The 22,170-nt window shown below is 39.7% G+C and overlaps 1 long non-coding RNA gene across 1 annotated transcript in view; it reads left to right on the plus strand.

Moving 5' to 3' along the window:
• The first annotated feature begins 14,955 nt into the window (after positions 1-14,955).
• Positions 14,956-22,170, plus strand: part of LOC125332163 — a 7,577-nt gene continuing 362 nt past the window's right edge. Inside the window, exons 1-3 of the long non-coding RNA XR_007206376.1 lie at positions 14,956-15,134; positions 16,110-16,223; positions 21,277-22,170. The exon at positions 21,277-22,170 is cut by the window's right edge and continues 362 nt beyond it. This is a non-coding gene — a long non-coding RNA (uncharacterized LOC125332163). The remainder of the gene's footprint in view (positions 15,135-16,109; positions 16,224-21,276) is intronic.

The raw sequence follows: 22,170 nt of genomic DNA on the forward strand, positions 1-22,170 counted from the left end.
CATTAATCTTCATTTGAATGTTTAGAAATGCTAAATGCTGGTGTTAAAAGATGACTGAAATCTTTGCTATTTGATTAAAGATTTTTCATGGTTTTGCCTATTTAATAAAAAAAAATTCAACCATTGCTGGGGAATTATGCAGTACAGTGTAAAGTATGCCTAATTAAACAAAGCATTTGGTATTGTCAGTCTCAGAGTGCTGGCCTGGTGCTTGATGACAGACAGCAATGGTGAGGAAATGTCACCACAGCCACACCAGTGTTGCGCTATCAGCCACATACAAGTGAAATGCAGATTAAAATGCTATTAACATAGCCAATTAAACATCGGCATAAACAAACCAGTTAAATCAATAATGCTGCTGTGTCACAGAGCTGGTGCTTTGCTGTGGCTCACTTTGCCCATCTGAGGACTGCCCAGAACTGCAGACATGAAGCCAAGATGTTTTGGATGTCAGTGGTGATGATATTTGCCCAGAACAAGGGCTAACCACACCTTCACAGCATCAACTCAGCAAAGCCATACTGGGGGTAGAAAATTACTTTCTTTCCTAAATAAAAAATGGTTGTTTTCTTTTCCTTCTCTCAGAATCCATTTTTTACTGTTGCTTTTGACATACATTCTAGGTCTCATGGACTTGGTGTCTCTGTAGATGCTGGTCCTCGTGGCTGAGATGTGAGTGTGGACAAGGCCAGCAAAAAGCATGAGCCATCTGAAAGGCAGATTTCATAGGGCACAACTAGGTTAGCAGCAGAATAATCAGAGATACTCTGCTATTTCACAGTGGAACAGCAAACTGTTCCCAGGTTTTGCTCATGGCTGCCAAGTCCAGCACACCCATTTCATGCTTTCTCATTTTTTTTTCATGAATCTGACCTCGGTTTTAGGCATGCATTTCTCCATCCTAGAATTACAAAGATCTCCACCTTCTGGACCTTTATTTTAAATGTTTGTTAGTCTATTTTGTGGTATTTCAATGCCATCCCTGTACTAGGTCTTCAGCTTTAGACCAATATAAACTGGTTTATTTTTCTGTTAAATGTAGAAGCTAAACTCCATGTAAGTGTTCTTGTCTGGACTGTGAGAGTAACCCTGGAATGAGAAGGTTGGAAATGCTTTGAATTTTCCAGGTGTTAAATCTAACTTCTCTTCCTGGTCAACTGGCTTAATCCTTTAGTCTTAAAGGATTAAATACTACCTATAGTAGATCTCATCCTGATGTCAAAAGATTTCTCTGGATGGCTGGTATCCTAAAGCCCAAAGGCAGCAAAATAATTCCTCTGCAAAAAGTCAGCATTGCTTTATTGAAACCCCCATTTGAACAAGGAGGTGAAGCATCACTGCTCTATTTATCTCTTAAGACTACCTTCTTAATGGCGGTAGGCTTGACAATAACATGAGGGCACTGGGTATTTTCAGCCTGAGATTTTTCATAAGAACAAAGAAGTGATGAGATTTCCTCTTGATTCCTCATCTGAATCCATTTAAAAATACAGAATGAAAAATAATGATCTCTTGTTTATTTTTTCAGTAGTGATTAAAAGAAGTGATTCTTTAAACAACAAAGGGAGAAACATTTATTCTTTATTTTTTAAGCAACAAACTGAAACATATTGGGGGGATCTCTTCAAAGGACTGATTTCTGTGGTGTATAAGAAACCTATTAGGAAGGTCACTTTGATAGTATGTTGGATTTTGTCCAATTACTGCCCTTCAAATGCATCTTGATGGAAAACAATGAGGTGTAAAAAAAGGCAAGATTCCTGTTTCCAGGTGGGCAGGTGGTTAATGGTGGCCCATGCAATGGGAATACCACAATGGATCTAAACAAACTTGCCCTGTTTTCAGGAGCTCTTTTAGCACTCTGGTGGCCCAGTAGATGTTTTGATGTTATCTGAGCTACTGTGTTGCCAGCCAGTGTAAATCATGGATATTCAAACTGCTTTACTCCTTTGGAGAGTAGTTAGGATGAGTTCATGGCTGACTGCTGTGTTTGGACTGAGCTTCTGGAAGTGTTTTAAAAAAAAAAAAAAAAAAAAAAAGTTTGAGTACTAAAGACAATCCCAAAGGTAAAGGCAGGGATACAAAAAAGGGGAAGTCAAGTGGCTTTTGTGTGAAACCAGAGGCCAGCACAGCCTGCTGTCTGGTCTGTTGTGGGGTGGCTGTGTGTCTTCAGCCTCCCTGGTAAGGTGCTTTCTATGCTTTGTGGTGCTTCAGGTTGGGTGAAGTCCTACCTCAGATGTCTGTGGTGTGTTGAGAGTGTGTTACAGGTGGACCACAGCCTGGACCTGCATCTCTTCTCTTCCTGATTCTTCATTTGGATGCTGTAGGATCATGCTCTACCAATTAGAAAATGAATGAAGAGCCTGATTAGAGCTTTAAATGGGATTCTTGAGACTTTTGTTTGTACCTGAGGCAGTATGTATGCTGAAATTAAACAGCAACCACTTTTGGCATGCTTCCTCTGCTCATATAATCTCTGTAGCAGGCTGTGTTTTTCTTACTGTAAATCTCTCTCTTATATATATGTATTTATTTATTTATATTCAGAAACATCACATGTGTATATGCAGTTCTGGGGACTAATCATGGCCATGTTCAGCCCAGCAATGCCCCACCAAAGTGTGGAGGGGGTTTGATCTTGCTGCTTGCCCTGCTTCTGCCCAATTTTGGCTACTGCTGCTGTGGTTTGGGGCATTTCTGGGGGATTACTGATTTACTTATGAGTTCTGTGGCCCATTCTGGGTGTGATCCAGGGCCATGGGAAGTCCTGGTGAGGTCCTCTCTTGCCTTCTTTTGGTGTCCAGCTCTAGTGTTCCCAAGGAGCCCATCCACACTACCTGGTGGCTCAGCTGCTGGCTTGGGCCATGCTCCTTCTCTTTCCAAGCCAGCCCCGCCCCCCCCTCCCCCCCAATATCCTAAAAGGACACCCTTTAAATATCATGGGTGATTTACACGCTTTTAAGCAACCTTTTTTTATAGGTATAATCATGGTGATATGAGGGCATTTGTGTTGCAATAGAGAAGCCAGGAAAAAGAATAAAATGAGGACAAAGAGGACAAGAGAGAAAAAAGTGAGAAGAAAAGTGTTTTGGAGGCTGGCACTGACTGAGGAAGGAGAAGGCTGCTGGAAACCCTGGCTGTACACTAGGAGAAGCAAGAAGGGAGAAAAGGAAGAAAACCAGAGGTTAGAAATAGCTGCTGAGCACTGTGGTGTGTTTTCTGGGAGGCTGAAGCCTGCTGATGGAATGCTTCAGCTCGGAGGTAATGCGAACATGTTCCTGGGCTTTGCCTCTGGGCTGTGTGCGTTGGTCTTTGTGGGTCGTTTTTAACACTGGGTAGTGGCTTTGCTACTGCCCTGTTGGGCTGTTGAGACCACTGAGAAATACTAGCCAATTCAGCTTTAAGTGTATTCTTATTTTCCATTTTTTTTTAATACTCCCCCTCCCTTTTTTTTTTTTTCCCCATAGACTGTCTAACACTAAATCCAGCTTTTTCATGTGGTTATTACTTCATGACAAGGCATGATGAACCACTTAGGAATTTCTGTAAGTTTAAAATTATCTTTACATTGGCCTCTGTTAAGATTTCTGACAATTGCTGTTAATCTTTAGGCTGGGGAAAAAGGCTTTTTTCCTCACCATATGGACTAGACCAGATTTATCTGCTGCCTGTTGTCCTTCATGGCACGAGACACATTCCGTTGAGTGATGGATTGTGTCCGGATGTGTCGTAGCAAGATCATGTTGGCATGGACACACAGTTGACAAAGTCCTGTGCACCTACCTTTAGTCAATGTGCTTGTGCTGTATTTTACTGTTTTACTTCCCCTCCTGTACTTGGAGTGCATTTTCACTGTCCTGTTTCACTGGCTCCCAGAACATCTCCAGGCTGGAGATCAGCTGCTTGTGCAATATGCTTGGTGAAGTCTCCTATTTCCCAACTGCAAATCGGTGCAAATGTGGGCCATTAAAGCTGTGATTGACTCCAGACCAAGGCTGTGCTCCCAAACCCTCCATGCGCTGTTGAGGGCTGGGGATTTTGTTCTTTGATACTTGTGTTTTGTAAGAGCTTCCTGGCAACACCAGCAGTGCAAAGTCATTTTTGTTAATTTATTTCTAATAAAGAAGGTATCTTTGTGACCAGAGGGGGAGAACTCCAAGCTTTGTTTTTGCATGGATACAGCCATATGTGAATGTGTGGAAATATTTCCAGAGTGTGGTCTGCTCACTGATCATTTCCTTTAAACATCCAGAGCTATGTTGCTAACAGTATGCGATCAAGGGGCTTGCACCAAGATGGTTGTTCTTGTGAGTGACAACGTTTTTCTCTTATTTTAATCCATAAGTGAAACACAGCTCTTGAAATGATCACACAGTCTTGTTTTCCAAGAGGCCAATGGGTCAGGAGGTGAACAGGGTGTTGTGTTCCCCAGTAAAGAACATGAGTATTTGCTTAAGTGGGATCAAAATGTGTGACGAATTTTATATGCAGCTTGTAAATTAAAAAAAATATCATTTTTCCCTTTCAGAATTGTGGTGTCTAGCACTGAAAATCAATTCAGATATTTATGTCCTGTAGCAGTTGATTTCTAAGCAATTAGAGGAAAACACAAGTATTTGCAAGTTTTGTATTTTTTTCAGTTGTGTTTGCTTCTTGGATAATTTTATCCATGAAGACTCCTTTACCACTCTGTCTTGTCGACTCAGCTGAGTTAAAATTAAAGCATAAAATGAAATGTTTATTTAATCATGACGATGTTCTTAAAAACTTGAGTTTTCTTGTGCCACTAAAAGAAGTGCCTTCAAAACTTCCTGAACTTCTTAAAATGCATCCTCAACACTGATAATTAATGAAGATATACTAAGTAATAAAGCAGCATTTAGTCTGTATTTGAATAATTAGAAATTTAAACTGAATTCTCCTAGTGTGTCGAATATGCTTAACTTTATGATAAAACACCCCCAAAACCAAACCAAACTGATAAAATGATCGGATCTTTTACACAAGAGTATTTCTACCTGATTTAAATTCTGGGATGGGAACTCAACAGTTTTAACTATAATATTTTATTTTGAGAGGAATAAAATCTATTCAGTGTGCAATCGAAGACTTTTATACAGAAAATGTAAAAGAATGTTAATGAGAAGGAAAACTGAATCCAGCAGTGGGATTCACACAGCTTGGTTAATTACACAAATAGTAATTCATTCAGGTCCTCTGCCCAGGTTTCATTCTTCTTGACTCTGCAGACTGGCATTCCATCACTATAGCAAAGCAAGGACTGAACAATGCCAATAATTTCAGACTGTTCCCTGATGTGATAAACTTTGTCAGGTAAGAATATCCTTGACTCTAGATTCTGAACCAGGCTCTTAATATATATAATTCTTCATACCACATGTGAGGACCACTGACCATGGCAAAGCAAATGAAGTGTTAATTATCCAGAAAGAGCTTAGTTCTTCCCAGTGATGGATAATGCTGCCCAGATTCAGAAATGGACTTATTTATGTGATTAAAGTTAAGCACATGCTTAATCTCATTGATCTCTAACATCAATAACAGTTTATCAATTCAGAGCTGCAATTGGTGTTGCAAACATAAAGGAAAGATGAATGGGGTCTTTGCCTTGACTTTGCCCACTGAATTTCTTGTGGACTGGGAGGTGGAAACAGCAAATGGTTATTTCTTGGAAATGGACTTGAGGGACTTTCAAATTCTTCACTATCTGCACTTCTCATTTCTTAAGGGTGAAATTTTGGTCACTAACATTTTGAACCAAACAGGTTTGGGTGGAAACTCTTTCAAATGAGGGGATGCAAGCTAAGAACTAATCAGACTAGTAGCACTCTTGATGACAGAGAATATTAAAATAGGAAAAATTACAAAGGAAAGATAAAAATTTTAAGGTTGAATGTCTGCAAAGAGACAAATAACAATCAATAGCATGCATTTGTAGCCTGCTGTAACTGGGGAAATAAACAGGAATATAATGGTGCCCTGTAGACCTGGTGCTTCTGCTCGTGTGCACGTGTCCCTTGCGTACTTGGAAATATAAATGCCATGGCACCAGTGTCTAATAACATTTGAGTGCAAGTTCATTTGAACTGCTTAGATGAGGGGCATAAAACTGACATACAGCACTGGAAAGCTAATTTTTTCTTCCTGGGGCTACTTTTGAGGCCATGGTTTTTTTGTTTCTGAAGTATTTCTTCTGCTAAATAGCCTTTACCTGTCCTTAAAATGTACTGGGGAGGCAAGAAAATACCTTGTCTAGGGTGCTTACCTTTTGCTTTTCAGTTTAAATTATTCTTCTTTGACTGAGAATTGACTCTTTCTGAATGTTTTTGTCAGTAGTACATGTTAACAGCTATGTTTGCTAGAAAAATCTTTATTACCAAAGCACCTGTGCTGGAGCCCGCTAAAAGTACTGTCACCTCTAATGGGCTAAAATAGTAGAAAAAAAGGTGCTCTTCACACAGTAGATTTCATCATTGAAAGAACTGCAGTGGTGTCAGTGAACAGAAATCAGCTTGAATGTTTTTGTAGCGTAGCCTCGAATGTAAGTGTTGTTGGTTAGTGTTGAGACTGCTGATAACACAAGAAAGGCACCATCGCCTACCCACCTTTAATATTAATGGAATGAAATAAACCTGCTTTTGTTCCATGCTCTTCAGTTAGAGTAAAAACAAAATTAGAACCACTATGGTGCAATGATATCTATTTTCAAACATGGAAGGGTGGGATGGAAGATCCCTAGAAGGCTATTCCTGCATAAAGGTTTACTTTGGGTGGAAGGAAGGATAAGGAAGCCCTTTTGTAATTTTGTAATGAGTTTCATCCCAGCTCTCTGTATCTTAAAGCCAGTTTCTGGGTTGAGGGGTAATGCTTGGTTTTGATGACGTTGTATTTGACAATATGCAGTGTCAGGAATACATTTCTTTGTCCCTAAATCACCAAGATATCACTAATAAATGCATTTAACTATTGTTACCATGTTTTGTGAAGGTGATTTAGGGGGGAAAGTAATGCAGCAGGAATCCAGTGCCTCAAAGGCGATATGAATGTCAGATTTATGTGGTGGTAAGATACATTTGACCTGTATCCTTGAAAGCACAAGCTAAACAAGATTGTTTGGTTCTGAAGTTTTCTCACAAAGGTAGAGGTAAAGGGACACCACCCTCTTTAACCCAAGGCCTTCACAAAGGTATTTAAACTGGGTTAGTTTGATGCTAATTTTCAGGACATATGCATGGCTTTATTCTTTTGGAGGTGAAATTATTCTTAAATTTAATTTGAATGAGAGAGCTCCAACAAGGTAAGTAGCATATGAAGCTTGGCAGATTTCTGTTCTCTACCAAGTTAGAAGAAAAAATATGCAGGTACTCTGAGGAAAGTTACAGTGCTTCTGGTTTTTATTCCTCTGCTTGCTTGCTAGTGAATGATAGGCTGAGAAATGCAACATCATCTATTTCTTTTGTGTTCTTGGTTACCATAGAGCATATGCAACATACAGCAAAACACAAACATTTCCTGCTTTGTTTTCTTGGCAGTTTTCTGAATTCAGTATTTTGGAATTAAAATGAAATAGTGTGAATCAATGTAGAGCACACAGAACACCTCGTTTCTTGATCCTCTGATGAGCATTTTTAGAAAAAAACTGCTGAAATATGCATCGTAATCAATCTGATGAACAACCAATGGAGGAGGCTTTTAAATATTTAAGAATCTCTGTGTTGTAGAGAATAGCACAATTTTTTTAAATGAGAACTACAAGTTCCTACAGACCATCAGAGTAGTTCTCCATAGAAGAATTTTGTACCAGAAGGCTTAAAGTACCTAATCCAATTTCGCCTAAGGTGGGATCTGATGTGGCCAGTCTGAAGTCCGTTGATAATCTTATTTCAGCTCCCAGGAGTCACCATTGCCTCTTTCCTTCCCTCCTCCAGTGGGACTTGCTCCTGATTGCCCTTGCAGCCACCATGCATCTGCCTCAATTTCCTCTTTTATTCTTGTAGAAAATATTTCCCTAATTACTTATAATTTCACCCAGTCATGAATGACACCTTCCTCCCTGTCACCAAGAGCAGCATCTGGCTGGCACCCACCCACAGCACTCCCAGTCCCCAAAGCTGCTGGGTTTGGCATCACTCTGCTCCGTGTGCTCCTGTAAACTCCCCAGTGTCACAGGGTAATCCAGTTTTTAAACAAAAGGCATAATTAATATTAAAACACTTTGAGCAAGAGTGTGGCTTTGTAAATAACAATTTGTCATGAGAGGAAGTGGCTTTTGCAAGGTGGGGGCTTGAACAAGGTAATATTTTGGGGTGATGCTTCAGTGAAGAGATTTTCTGGAAATCTGTGATTTACCTGTTACTAATATTGTGCTATTGGACAAGCAGGAAGCAGTGTGTGAGAACAATAATAGTAATCTTAGTTAGAATGGTTTTGATGAAAGTACACTTTAATTCACTAATTATGGCAGCTAAAAGGCATTTTTACATTCAGTGTTAAAATCACTGTATCTGTATTTTTACCTCATTCTTCCAGCTGCAGAACTCTTTTTTCTAACATGTTTTTAGTCATGTTATGCAAATGCCTGTTTAAATTACTAGGAGTATTTGTTTTCTATTTCTGCCCTGTAAAACATAATTTTAATACAAGTTATTTGTGAAATGCACATTGTAAAAGGAAATAAGGTTTCAGATGGCATTTCTATGATAATTTTACTGCAAATGTTGACCATGTTTTTGTATTTGTCTGTAGAAGGTAATGCAGGCTGTACATAAGGCATATATCAAAGATCTAATATTGTATGTGACTAAATTAGCGAAGTAGTGTTGGCTTTCCTTTGAACAGTTAGTCTGGCACTAATCATATGGAGTAAAATAGATCACTGCCTCGCGTCCATTTTGGGGGAGGCAGAGGCTGTGGCACACGGCTGCAAAGATCCAGTGCCCCTTTCTGGCTCTCCCTCCCTGCTGTGGGGGTCTCGGGGTGTCCCCACCCACCATGGGAGCCCCCAGGACCAATGGGGCCAGTGCCAGGCTGGGCAGCCGAGGAAGGGCTCAGGGCTGGCACGGCACCACGGGTGTAATGCATGTAAATCGGGGGAGCAAATGCATGAGCAAGGCAAGGTGAAGGGTGTGCTGAATACCTAAAACCTGCCTGTGGTGCTCCGCCAGCGCAGGGAAACTCGGGCAGCGTGGCGGGGTCTGGAGGGGTTAGCCCCCCAGGAAAGTGTGTGGTGAATTCCCAGCCAAATCTTATGCTACACACAAACCTGCAATTAAAATCACACTTTCCACTCTAGATTGATCTGCTTAATAAAATAAGGTTAGTTGCATTTAAAAAATGTATGGACGAGTTTGCTGCACGTAGGGAGAATAACGGATATTGCTGGCAAGAGATTGCTCTTAATAAAACATCTTCATTTCAGTGGCACACTATGTTTTTATTTGGCTTGATCATCAGCCTCTGAATCCAAATGGAAATTTTTGGAAACAAAAAGAGGTTTGTGGAGGTGGTATCCTGTTTGTGTCTCTGTCGCACTTTTCAATCAAATGGTTTGTACTAGACTGAAGTTTGACAAGCCCGCCGTAGTGTCACGAAGAAAGAGCTTCCTCATGAAATCAAAAACATATAGCAGATGCATGTTTTATTGAACATTACTAAAAATAGTGCTTTAAACCCTTACTCTGTCTGTAATGCTCTTTAAGTATCTTTTGAACACTGCCTTCATTATTAAGTCTCTGAGCTTCTGAAATAATTTTCTGATTTTTTTCTCTTCCACAGACCTTATTTTTCAAAGTGGTTGATGTTTGTTTGCTGCTTTGCATGCGTGTATGGTGAGTGAGTTGTCAGTCAGCTGATGACTCTTCAGTCATGTCGGATGAGGTCCGAAGCCTATGTCTGTAAGCAAATTCCCGACCCAGTATCATGAATTTGAGACTCTTTAAGGGTCTTGATAGGAACTGAGATGAAATATTCTGCCTGTTGCTGACTCAGTGATCACAGGGCGAGGTGAGGAGAGTTCTCACCCTGCCTGTTGTCATCTCCATGCTGACCAATGTGCTGCAGTCTGCACACCCCTTTGGACTTCTCCTTGCCTTTACCCACTACAAAAGAAGGTGAAAGCAAGATGCAAGAAAACTGCTGGGTTTATAAAAAGTCAAGAGATGCTAAGAAAGTAAGGACCAGGAAGTGATATAAACCTGTTAGTAGGAAATACTGGGTCAAGATTTTATTTGTTAAAATAGACAATTGAACAAATACTTTTTACAATCAAATATGTTATTGGTCTTGCATGACATTATAAACAGTTGCTGAAACATGATATTCAAAGCTACAGTTTTATGACATTATGGTTTGAAATACAGCTGAAAATGGCAGATCTTTGGCTTTAAAGGATTCAGCTCCAATATTGCATTTCTTCCCTTTCTGAAACCTTCCTGGTACTGACAAAGAAACCAAGCACACTACTTTTCTTTTTCTTAAATCAAGTTTAGTATCACCAGTGACACAAGCCTCATTTCTCTTGTTGAATTCTCCATCAGGCTGATGGGTGTGAGCTTTTAGCACTATTTCTGGTATTTCAGCTGTGCAGTTTGTTTTGCTTTTTTTACTTCTATCCTTGCAATATGAATAAACACTGGTGCTATTAAATCACAGAACAGGTAAGGTTGGCAGGGACCACTGGAGGTCATCTAGTGCAACCTCCTTGCTCAGGTGGGGTCCCCGAGACCATGTTACTCAGGACTGTGTGCAGATGGCTTCTCAGGGAAGAAGGCTCCAGGAATGGAGGCTCCATGCAGCTGCCTACCTGTACATACAAAAGGGGTTGTATGGAATTTTGCTTTTTCTTTCCTTGCAGATTATGGAAAGAAACCCTTCTATCTGAGAAAGAAAAAGGGCTAAATGGGAAACAGTTATCTTGTAGAAAGTTGTCTAAGCCAAGACTCGTGCAGCTCTGTGAGCATGGGCAGGGTGAGAGCAGTTCTGACTAGCAGAGTTTGCAGCTGTTTAGCCTGGGAGGGCTTTTGGGTGTGTTGCTTCTGCTCCCATTGGAACTTGGGATGAGTCTTTTGACTCTGATAATTAATTTCTAACCATCTGATATATTGCCTTCTAGCTTCCATAGTTTCACAACAAAGTGTCCTTGGACAATGTGAAGGTACTTGTCCTTGTTCAGGGCTTTATATGTGGTATATCAAAAATCTTAATTGTTGTAGTACTATGCAAATGAAAAAAACCCACCCCCACAAATCTAGAAAGAGATATTAGCTGGAAAATATTTTATTTTGGAGCTAAAGGGCTGGAAATAAATGACACATATGCTTTAAAGGAGCTTTTAGAAAAGCTGAGTGTTTATTTGAAGTGAGCACATCCATCCTTGTAAATAATTTTGATTAGAAATGTGTAACCATAGGAGTCTGCTCTAGAAGTGCATGAAAGTTTTCTAGTGCCACTGCCTCTGTGCTGCAGGACAGGGGAAAATGCAACCAAATTTGGATTTGCCATGTTTCTCAGCATCTTGCAGGCTGGTCTGGTTGAATGGAGCCCAAAGTCCTACTCTCCTAAGAGTGGATGATATATTAGGACAAGAGTGTATTACACAGTAAGACATTAACAATGAGTCTGAAAAGGTATTGTGAATGTAAAATCACACTGACTAAAATATACTGAGGTTAAAATAGAGGGTAACTTTACAAATCACTATTAATTTCTTTGGCTTTCATTGCAATAACATTGATTTAATTCATTAGATTTCTTTCTAAATCTATATTTCAGTTTTAGAGTTGTCAGTTTCTGTTAATGACAATTTTGCCCATCTGTTCTAACACGAAAATGAGGCTTCATGCAGGAGACATGATAGATCTCTTATAGTTGAAGAAGTAAGAATCTTAAAGGTATTTCATTTGGATTAGATCCATTCTGATGTGATTCACCCTTGAAATGAAGCTGAGTACTAAAAACTTTTAACTGTATAATCAAAAAACAAAAGTGTCATATCTTGTCATTTAGGCCCCTGTCTATTTCATAATTTACAGAAAAAATTTCAAAACATTCCCACTCATTCTCTTTCTAATGACAGAGCCATAATTTTGGGTGTCAGCATATCAGAATTCCACTGGATGTGATTAGAATAAGAATTAGTTTCTTTAATTTGGCCATTCAAACAGTAGTATGACTACAGCAAGTCGTTTTGCTAAGCCAGCCTTTGCTGCCAAGCTGGGTTACAACTTCTGCTTCAATCCAGGTTTAAAACTCCCGTTCCTTGCCCAGGTCAATCTTCTGAAGGGGTAATTTTTCAAAGCAGTGTGTGAGTCTTAAGCACACAAATCCAGTTAGGAAATAACAAGATTATGTTCTGTGGACTGCTTTAAAAATTTACCCCTAATATCCTAGAGAGAGGAGCACAGTTGTTGCACGTACTGTGTGCAAGGTGTAATTTAAACTGTTTTTAGTAAGCAATTCTCTGCATTTATGCAATACAATGTTATTCTGGGGGAAGAAATGCTCAGCTAATTATTCAGTCTAGAAAAATAAACACATCCATTAAAGGCTTGACTACATATTAATGGATGACCTTTCTAACCATAGTGTTTTATTTGCAAATCTTCTGAAAAATTCTTTATGCATTAAGTATATATGGAATTGGATTTTGTCCTTATCACTGAAAGTTACCAAATGTACACTGGCTCAAAGTCAGCACATTTAGTGTTGCCTTGTAACAAAGGAGATGGTTCCTATAATGTGCATCATTACTGCTTTCTATCTTAAACTTCGCTTGAAATTCAGAGTATAGCCTGGAAAATAAGACTAAAAAAGTTCCTACAGGACCAGATTTCTAATTTCTAAATACAAACTACTGGAAAATTTAGCTTTTCAATTGTAATACTTCTAACAAATTAAAAATCAACAAAAATATTATGCTTCTATGTTACCTGTTCAAGTGTATAGAATGCACAAAAACTTTAATCAAATACTCAGGTTTGCTCAGTTTTAAATTGTGTTAGTTTAATAGTTTCTATTCTGCTGTTTATATTAATGACATATTCCCATCTAAATATATTGCAGCACTGAAAAGCCATCAAAGCATTTCTAAGGTTGAATGAGTGCAGTTGCATTCATGATTTTTTAATAAAATGATCTCTTTCTATTGAACTGCTTTTTTTAACAGAGATTGAGATTGTATAATATATATATACATAGTTATAGGAGCATTATAAATACAAACTGCAGCTTCATTTACTGTCTGAATATTTGATTTCAGTTCATAGCTACACAGTGGGCTGAGAAATGTGAGTTACTGTACATAAAATATGAGAGCAAAAGAAAGAAGGATAAAAAAATGAGAGATGGAATTGATTATTTTTTTGCATATTGATTAAAAGTCTTATTATTTGAAGAAGCAACTGATAATTTGCTAATAGTGATTTTTCCAAGGACTGATGTTTCTAAAAATGATTTTCATCTATTCTCCTTTTCCTCTTTCACAGTCCAGTTTATGTTCTCTACTTTTAAATTCTTGCCTCTTTTGCAGGCATTTGATATTTGTAGTATACATATAAAAGCAGTTTGATATTGGCTAAATTTGGGCATAGTCGTGTTATGAATACGAACATCTGCAATGGAATTAAAAGCGGCATTCACCAAAATCCAAGTGTGAAGTATCCCAGTTAAGCATACGATTCTGAATGCATAATTTAGTTGCCATATTTTGTTTCTTTCTTCTGTGTAAAATGTTTATGAAGTTCTCAGATTTATTAGATATTTAGAATTTTCCTTTAATTTCTTGCTGCATTTTTCTCTCTGTGCTTTCTGTGCCTATAGTTAATCTGCCTGTGGACTGGTCCCATGTCATTTTATTTTGTTTCTATTCATGTTGGATGACTAGTCAGACTATCAGAGATTTAAAAAATTCAAACCAGCTGAAATTCAAGAACCTGCTATACTTGTTTGATTTTAAAACTCTTTTTCCTACTAGCAAGTGGAGCCAGTCAAATACTGGGGCAAAAAATGGTCCTAGACAGTACTCATCTTTAAAACCTAATGTCCATGATTCTTGACACTTCCTCTTGCCCCATCCCAAGGTTCTCTTTTCTACTCTTTTTAAAAATTTTTATGCTAATTGCTGAGGGAAGATTTGAAAATTCTCTTGTTAAGTCTCTGATTGCATCTATCTCAGCTGGGAGTTGTTCAGGGAAAGCAAACATGAGAAAACAGATCAGATGAGATCCCTCTCCTGAATTGGTGACAGTCCAAAATTTGTGCATAACCCAGCTAGACAAAAAACAAGCTCTGATGTTCTGATGGTGACTGAGTGCGGGATCATAAGGTAAGTTCTTACCATGGACATGAAGTGATCCATTTTTATATCTAATGTCGTAGAATTCCCCCTTTTTCCAGCTACAGCAATCCAGTGCTGCTGTTTCAAGCAGAGGATGCCTTTTATTTCTCGCAGACACCTGGCCCAGCAAAGCACACGTGCTGTCTGGCTGCTGGTGGCTGGAGGGAAGCATCAGATGAGAAAAGATGCTACCAAAGCTCCCGCTCAGTGTGATGTCAGTCATTTGGTTCATGATGAATTAATTTTAAAAATAAGCTACAGAAAAAGGTCTTTCAGTCTGGGAACCAGAAAGAATTTGGTATTTACTCAGACAGAGAACCTGAGTATGAATATAAATTTTTAAATGAGAGAGTATATTGCATGGCTAGTTCATCGACTTAAAAGGGCTATCACTGGGTTGCCTCAGTTTTACATTTGAAACCATTGTACTCGCAGAAAAGCACAAAAAAAGGTAACCATGCATGCAATTTAAATGTGAAATAAAGTTTAGATGTGGTTTCATAGTAAATGTGATCTGTTTAGAAATATGCCCAATTGAGAAAGTTGAAGTATGGTGGGAATTACATTATTTCATCACAGTGTTTTGGCTTTGCCCTGTTGCAGGTCAAAGGTTTTATCCAGGCTGTCAAACTTGTGGCATCTGACACTTCCCTCCCCAGAGCAGAAGCACTACCTAAAGGCAGGGGCTCTTCCTCCATCAGCAATTTACATAGACTGCACTTAGATGCTCTGGCTGCCCTTCTGCGGGGTGAGCTTCCTCCCACATTCAAACATGGAGGTAAGAACGGGGTTTATCAGGTGGATAAAATGGAAATCAGTGGCAAAATTCCCATAGATTACTGACTGCCTGCTGTTTTCACTCACAATATTTGATTAAGAACATCATATCTAGAATATAAGAAGAGCTGAGCAATAGTTGCTAGTACTCGTCATATTTAAAATTTAGGAATGCTTTCAAAGGTCTGCCCACAAGTCTGTACAGAGGTGTCAACAGGAAGGCTTTATGCCATAGTGTGGATTGAATATGGTAATAGGAGCTGTGCTCCTAATAGTGCTGGTAAACAGACTGTTCTAATCAGATTCAAATGCTAATATATATAAAATCTTTACCCATTTAAAAATAATAAAATATTTTGCTTCAATTAATCCTGATTGTGCTAGTAGAACATACAATCAACAGTGTTATGCAAATAGTTATTTTTGCAGTTGAAATCAATAACTTATTTTCTTTGTAATATAAAAAAATAGAAAAAGGAGGTTATTATTAATTGCTTATAAAACTAAATCTTTGTGAGGGAAGCCTGCAGGTATTAATCTCATTATCAAGACTTTCCTTCAAAGTCTTTATGATGGTTATTGTTCATGATTCGACCACTCAAGAAATCTTGCTATAGACTCCTATTTTGAAAGTATTTATTGGAAGCTGAATGAAATTAGTTCTTTATGAGCTAAGTAATTGTAAAGTTACATTATCCTGTGGAAAGATAAAATCTGAGAATTTCAATTTTAAAACGGCTGTGCCTTGCTACACTGAAGCTACGATAACCCTCCTATTTATAAATCTATACCTTACTGGCTGCACATACATAGTCATGAAGTATCAGTTACACTCCTGATAAAATACTTTAAATATTGATTATAAAATAACCTGTGTTAACAATAAGTATATTGCTTGCTCATGCATGTGGTATTGTTTGTTTCATTTGAATTACTGTATCTCTAATTCTCATTTTTGTTTTATTCTCTTGAAAAGCCTTTGTTCAACTTGGTCTGACCCATAAATGGGAGAAGCGTTGCTAATACAGCTTTAATGACACTCCCACACCAGCAAAATTCTTGGCTCCTGAGGAGGAAGGAGGGCTGTTTGGTAAGGCTTGGTGCATCTAACCTAAAGGTGTTGCAGAAAATTTTCAGTCTCTTTCAGTTTTTGGCAAGAAATGGGTAACAGCACTGAATATGGAGATAGCCCATGCTAAGAATACAAGCAACAAATGCTGCTCACTAATCTCCTCCACACAGGTCTAGGGGTCATACCCTACCCCCAGAGGGCTTGTGTATAGTAGGGACTCCCCGTGGCCATAGTTTCTCACAGTCTTCAGGTGGCTGTGGGATCTTCTTTGTCCCAGGCCATGTGGCCTTGTCCTGGGTGTGTGCCCTCCACACTCGCAGGGGCCATCTCTATGGTGTCCCCATCATTCCTTGAGGAGTTACTATTCTTCTGCATTCCCCCTTCCCTTATATTTTCGAAACTAAGGAGAGGCCTGCAGTATCCCAGAAAAGGGCTGCTAGGTCCACAGCAGCGAGGCTTGGCCCGCTCCGGGATAGTCACTGAGCTTCTTTACCCTTGTACGTGGTTCTAGATTCACAGTGCTGATCCTGTGCCCGTGTGGTTGCCTTTGAAGTCATGCCTGAGGCTGTCAAAGCAGGCTTGAATTTCATCTCCAGAATGATGAGGTGGTTTCTGCTTTATTCACATCCAAATTGTGAGATGATTCTTTCACAATTTTCTTACGTGTTCTTTTCAGCAAGGGAAAATTGACTAATCTAGAGTATAATCGTCATAGCTTCCATGTGTAGCAGGGGTATCTAATTGCCAGGGTACATTCTGTGGTAAAGACCACTGGTTTGAAAAAAAAAAACCAACCCAACAACTGAGTCCTCAGGACTCCAGCCAGCACCATGCAAAGCAATTATCTATGTTCTGGAAGTATGTACTTAAAAAAAATCCCATGTATTTCCAAAGATTTGCCAAATATCACAGCAGACTGTCCAAAATGATATAAAAAATCCAGCAGATAAGAAGTGGCCATTCTATTAAAATAATATGTGCCTGTTTTCCTGCATATATATAAATAGTGGTGGAATCAGCATCCGTGAAAGTGTTCAAAAAGTGAGTAGACTTGGCACTTCCTGATACGGTGGTCTTCAGTTGAATGTTGGACTTGATCTTGGAGGTCTTTTCCAATTTTAATGATTCCATGATTCTATCTGTGCAGAACAGCTGGGCCTGGTTTGGTTTTTGTAAGAAAACACCCCATCCCAAAGTCCTAACCTAACCTCTTGTTACACAGAGGGGGTTGGCTCATGTGATTTTTTGAGGATGGAGATATTGATGTGCATTGCCACGGCAGGCTGGCGTTATGGGCTCCGGTGACAGCCATAGAGAGACAGTGCCTTGCTAGGTCACACCTGGCCACCTTTTCCACACGGCTGGTTAAAAACTTCCTGGTTTCCCTGTCAGTTCCAGAAATAAAAGGAATCCAGAAATCTCCTCAGTTTATAGTCTTTTCCCAATTAGCTGTTCTGGGGTGTGGTTAACGCAAACTAATCATACTCCGGAGTGCTAAAATGTACATGGTGCAGCGCAGTGCCTCGCGTCTCCTGGGGTGTGATTATTTAATGATAATGATGCCCCCTGCAGAGGCACCTTATTGCTCTTTTGCAAAAACAATCTTTATTGAGGGGAATTAATTGCATTGTTGTTGATAGCAAGAAATAAGTTAATATTTTGAAATGATCTTTCTGGTTTGCACAGCTTAAAGGGATGTTAGCACAATTATGTCAAATAAATGACCTGCTTTGAAGGTTTCTCTATATATTAGGTGTGGATTCCAAAGCCACTCAGAATGTATGTTTTCTCTGAAGATTTGGTTTCACTGGGAGTCTTGAAATACTTCCAAATGCTGAGAAGAGTTAATCTTTCCGTTCCATGGATACCTTGTATTGCAGCCTAAAAATTGATCTCTTCAGGGTCACTGACTGTTTTCTACTTAGAGGCAAATTTGCAGTTACACTGGATTCCCACAGCATATTTACTCTATGCAAAGTGTCTGAGAGCAACTTTTATGGTAGGGTTTTTAATTAGTGTGATGTATAAAAGCAGCGAAGTTAATAAGGATGAAATTTGCTGGTGTGCTGACTTCTATGGAAGGCAATTGCCTCAGAGTCATGGTCATAGCCTAGTCTTAAATATCCATCCATATTATTGCACTGACGCGACATAGATTCTAGGAGACACAGCTCACAGCTCCCAACTGGAAAAGATACAAGCAGCCACATATACTTTACCTACTCCTATCTACCCACTAATTTATCTCCAGAATAATCGCTAATTTACTTATCTCAGTGCTAATGTTTGCTACAGTAGTTTGGGTTTTGTTTCTTACTTTATGGGAGTCTTTGCATCATTTTTATCACCTGCTTGCTTTTTTATACTAATGGTTCAGTACATCAGCATTACAGTAATAATATAGGTATATATCCATTGTAAAACGATGATTTACTGCAGCAGGATGGATGTATTTACCATGGATGCAGTGTTGCAACAAATGAAAGGATCAGAAATATGTGCCCCTGTGTCAGCATGTGTGCAGGCACACCTGAGTGTGTGAGTGTGAGAAGAGCAAAGCCAAGTGGCAAAGTCACCTGCAGTGGTGCTTGCTCTGTGTGTGGGACTGCTGAGGAAGAGGCAGAATCCTACCCTGGTGCTGGAAAGGGCAAGCAGGAGCTCACAGGCTCCATCGCTGCCTCTGCAGCTGGTCCTGGCTGAGGTGACTCCTTGCTCCTGGTGTCCCCAGCATCATGTGGGTGTTTGAATAATGAGGGGCTTTGCCGTGCTTCTCCTTGCTGGAGATATGTGATCTCTGCTACTGGATGAGCGTCCCATTCCTGCCCCTCTGAGAGGGCAAATGGTACACTCTGAAATACTGTTTTGTAAGGAGTGAACATCATTTTGTTTCTGAGAGTCTGTGGATCATAGAGATTGTAGGATAGTTCCTGTTGGAAGGCAAATCAATCTCTTACTACAGGTGTGTGTGTTACTTTAGTAACTTAGGGACATTTTCATTTCATTGCTCTCTTGCCAGGTGCAATTATTCCATTATTTGTGTGCCTAAAGCCCAGAGGGGTACACTAGGGGGAGGAAACTTGATATTTCTGGTTATAAGAACACTGTACAGCCTCACCTCAATAACTCTTTAGGCTGCATATATGGTGCCTTTTCATCATTTTGGTACCTGGAAAGTGTCCATTTGAAGAAAGGTTTGGCTGATGACTGCTTTCAGACTTTTCAATTTTTTTATTTCCCTTAATTTTGCTGCTATAGAAGTAGTTTCCATCTACACAATTCTAGTTTTACTTAAGTAGGATTGCCTCACCAATATACAAGCAGCCGGCCTTTCATCTGGATGAAGCCAAGATCTTAGATCAGCTTCTGGGTTAAATATAAAATATTAGTTCTAGATAAACTAATTTGTGTTGTGTAAAGACTGGTTGCTTCCTCTTCAGAGAATGAATGGATATTCTAATTTTTTTTCCCCATCTTTCCAGCTGGAGAAACAGCTGAACATGAAGTTGTTGAATGTAGGTTTCTTATTTTCCCAGAAAAAGTATGGACAATTACATAATGCATTTTAATTTTTTCAGCCCCTACAAAAAGAGAAGCATATTTGATCTGTTTTCCATTAACTGATTCAGTATTATTGTTGGTAATAATATAGTAATTAAAAAAATCTTTTTTTTCTTAGACCTGTATGTCAAGGTCAGTCATTCTCCAGTGTTCTGTTTGAGTAGCTTTGGTAGGTGGAGAATTGAAAAATCAAAACTTTCAGGGATGCCGGGGTGTGGACAGAAAGTAAAGGAAAAGAATGTGGCAAAGAGCAATAGAAACCAGGAAAAGCACTACAGGTGATGGAAGAGATGTGGTAGACAGCAAAAGAAGCTGAGAGAATGAACATTCCACAGTCTTGCAAGGAGGCAAGGGAAGGCAGGAGGGCCTGGCAGGGGGAGACAGCCCCTCCAGCATCTCTGATCTGTGGGTTTGGGGAGATGACAGTGCTATATGTATGTGAGCAGGAAACATGAAATGGAACAATCCGATATGAAGAACCAGCCAAGTCATTGGAAAGCAAAGCAAGCAGCCTGGAACCTGACGATGAAGAGCTGGCTCTTCACCCACCCAGGTTCTCTTGTTGGGTGTCACTGCCTGGTACCAGGTAGGTCTATGGGAAGGAAGAGTCCACCCATGTTCCAACTCCCTGAGTATTTGGGATCCATTTCAGAAACAAATTGCTACTCTGAGCAGTCTCCTGAAAGATGATGCTTACAGGAACTAGATAGTCCCTTGGAAAACATCTATGGTGGCCACAATTCATGTCACTGAATGAATAAAAAGTTGTCAGTTATGTTGCTGTGGATTGCACGGCACTTGGGAAGATTGTTGTTTGTTTTTGTCAGGTTTTGTTTAGTTTGGGTTTTGTAAACTGTAGTGAGAGAATAGCTTTTAGAAAAAGAACAAGTATTAAGGAAAAAAATTAAATGAACTTTTTGAAGGAATTCTCTTTTGAAGATGCCTTTGTTGGAAAATGTATGCCTTGTCTTTATTGTAAGTCTCCACATTTTTTCCTTTTGCCTTTATCTCGGATAACAAGTAGAGCTGATCAGCAAATTCCCCATGAAATAAGAATAATAAAGCTATCTCCACCTGATTTATTGGCAGTGTTGATGGATACTGGGTATATCTTGAACTCCTCTCTGGTGGTGGTGGTAGTGGACCAGTGCTTGAGGGAGAGGGTGCTAAAAACCAAGACCTTCTAAGATAGGAAGGGCCATCCTGGGGAAAAGAGAAATCTCTTAAAAGCTGTGTTGTATACATGTGGGTTTGTTTAATGTGTGGCATATAATGCCGTTAATCTCCTTACAAAGTCATTGCTTAGAGAGCAATATGAAAGGAAATCCTGATAAAAGGCACCAGTGTAAATTTGACATTGCATGTAGCAGTCAGCTTCGTGTGTTGTAATTGGAGGGGACAGAATAGTTGTTTATTCAGAGGGGAGAATGATGCTATAAATTTCAGGTATGAGATTAAAAAATAACTAGACTTCATTTTCAAATCTCCCTTCCCCTTTATTCTTCTTCCACAGTCCTTGTTCGAGCTCTTTGCAAAGGAGAATCGCTGATCCTGCTCCATCTGAGGGAGTGGGAAGCAAATGCAAGTGGGGGAGGCAAGCGCCTCTGGACTCCAGATGTGATGCTCTGCAAGGCTCGTGTTGCCCTGTCTCCAGCAGCGATTCCTCTGCAGGTCTCGTTAACCTTGTGCAATTGGGCAGGAAAAGGCCAAGAGCATGGACCTTCCAGAGTCCTTCCACCTGCTCCGAGCTTCAGAAGAGGGGTAAGGCTGCGGGACAGGGGTCAGAATGTGCAGTCAGCCAGGGACACTGCCGGGACTCACCGTGAGTATTCGCACCGCGTCTGCCATGGAGGAGCTGTGCTCTTGGCTGCTGAGCTGGGGTGCCCTGCAAAAAATGGAAGATGCTTTCCAATCAAGTGAGAGCTCTGTATGCATAATAAACATGTGATTTTCTGATGGCTATGTACAGCACAAATGCTGAAGAATAGTCTGTGTGCCTTGTCAGAGCACTTAAGTTAAATAGGGGCACTTTGCATCATTGTTTTGATCTTCAAAATAAGAGACAATTGAATGCGAAGAGCTGTAGGGAACTTTCAAAGGCACATGAGCAATTAGGAGCATAAGTCCTCTTGGCCGAATGATCACTTTGGGATATTTTTCTTTTCCTGTATCCTTAACTCCCCTCCAAGTATTGATGGCAAAATAGGTCTTGGAAAATTTGACTCCCTCCAGCTTGTTTGTCTTGTTGGTGAATCTCTGGATGTTCCAAGCCATTTTAGGTTTCCTCTTCACTGCTAATGGCTACTTTTACTGGGTTGGTAAAATAACATCCAGTTGCTGATGAACTTCTGTTTTGCTGGAAGTCTGTCTGCAGGTCTTCCTATAAAAAGGTTTGTGTGATGGAGAT

This window comes from Corvus hawaiiensis, chromosome 12 (assembly GCF_020740725.1).
Source record: "Corvus hawaiiensis isolate bCorHaw1 chromosome 12, bCorHaw1.pri.cur, whole genome shotgun sequence".
NCBI classification, from domain to species: domain Eukaryota; kingdom Metazoa; phylum Chordata; class Aves; order Passeriformes; family Corvidae; genus Corvus; species Corvus hawaiiensis.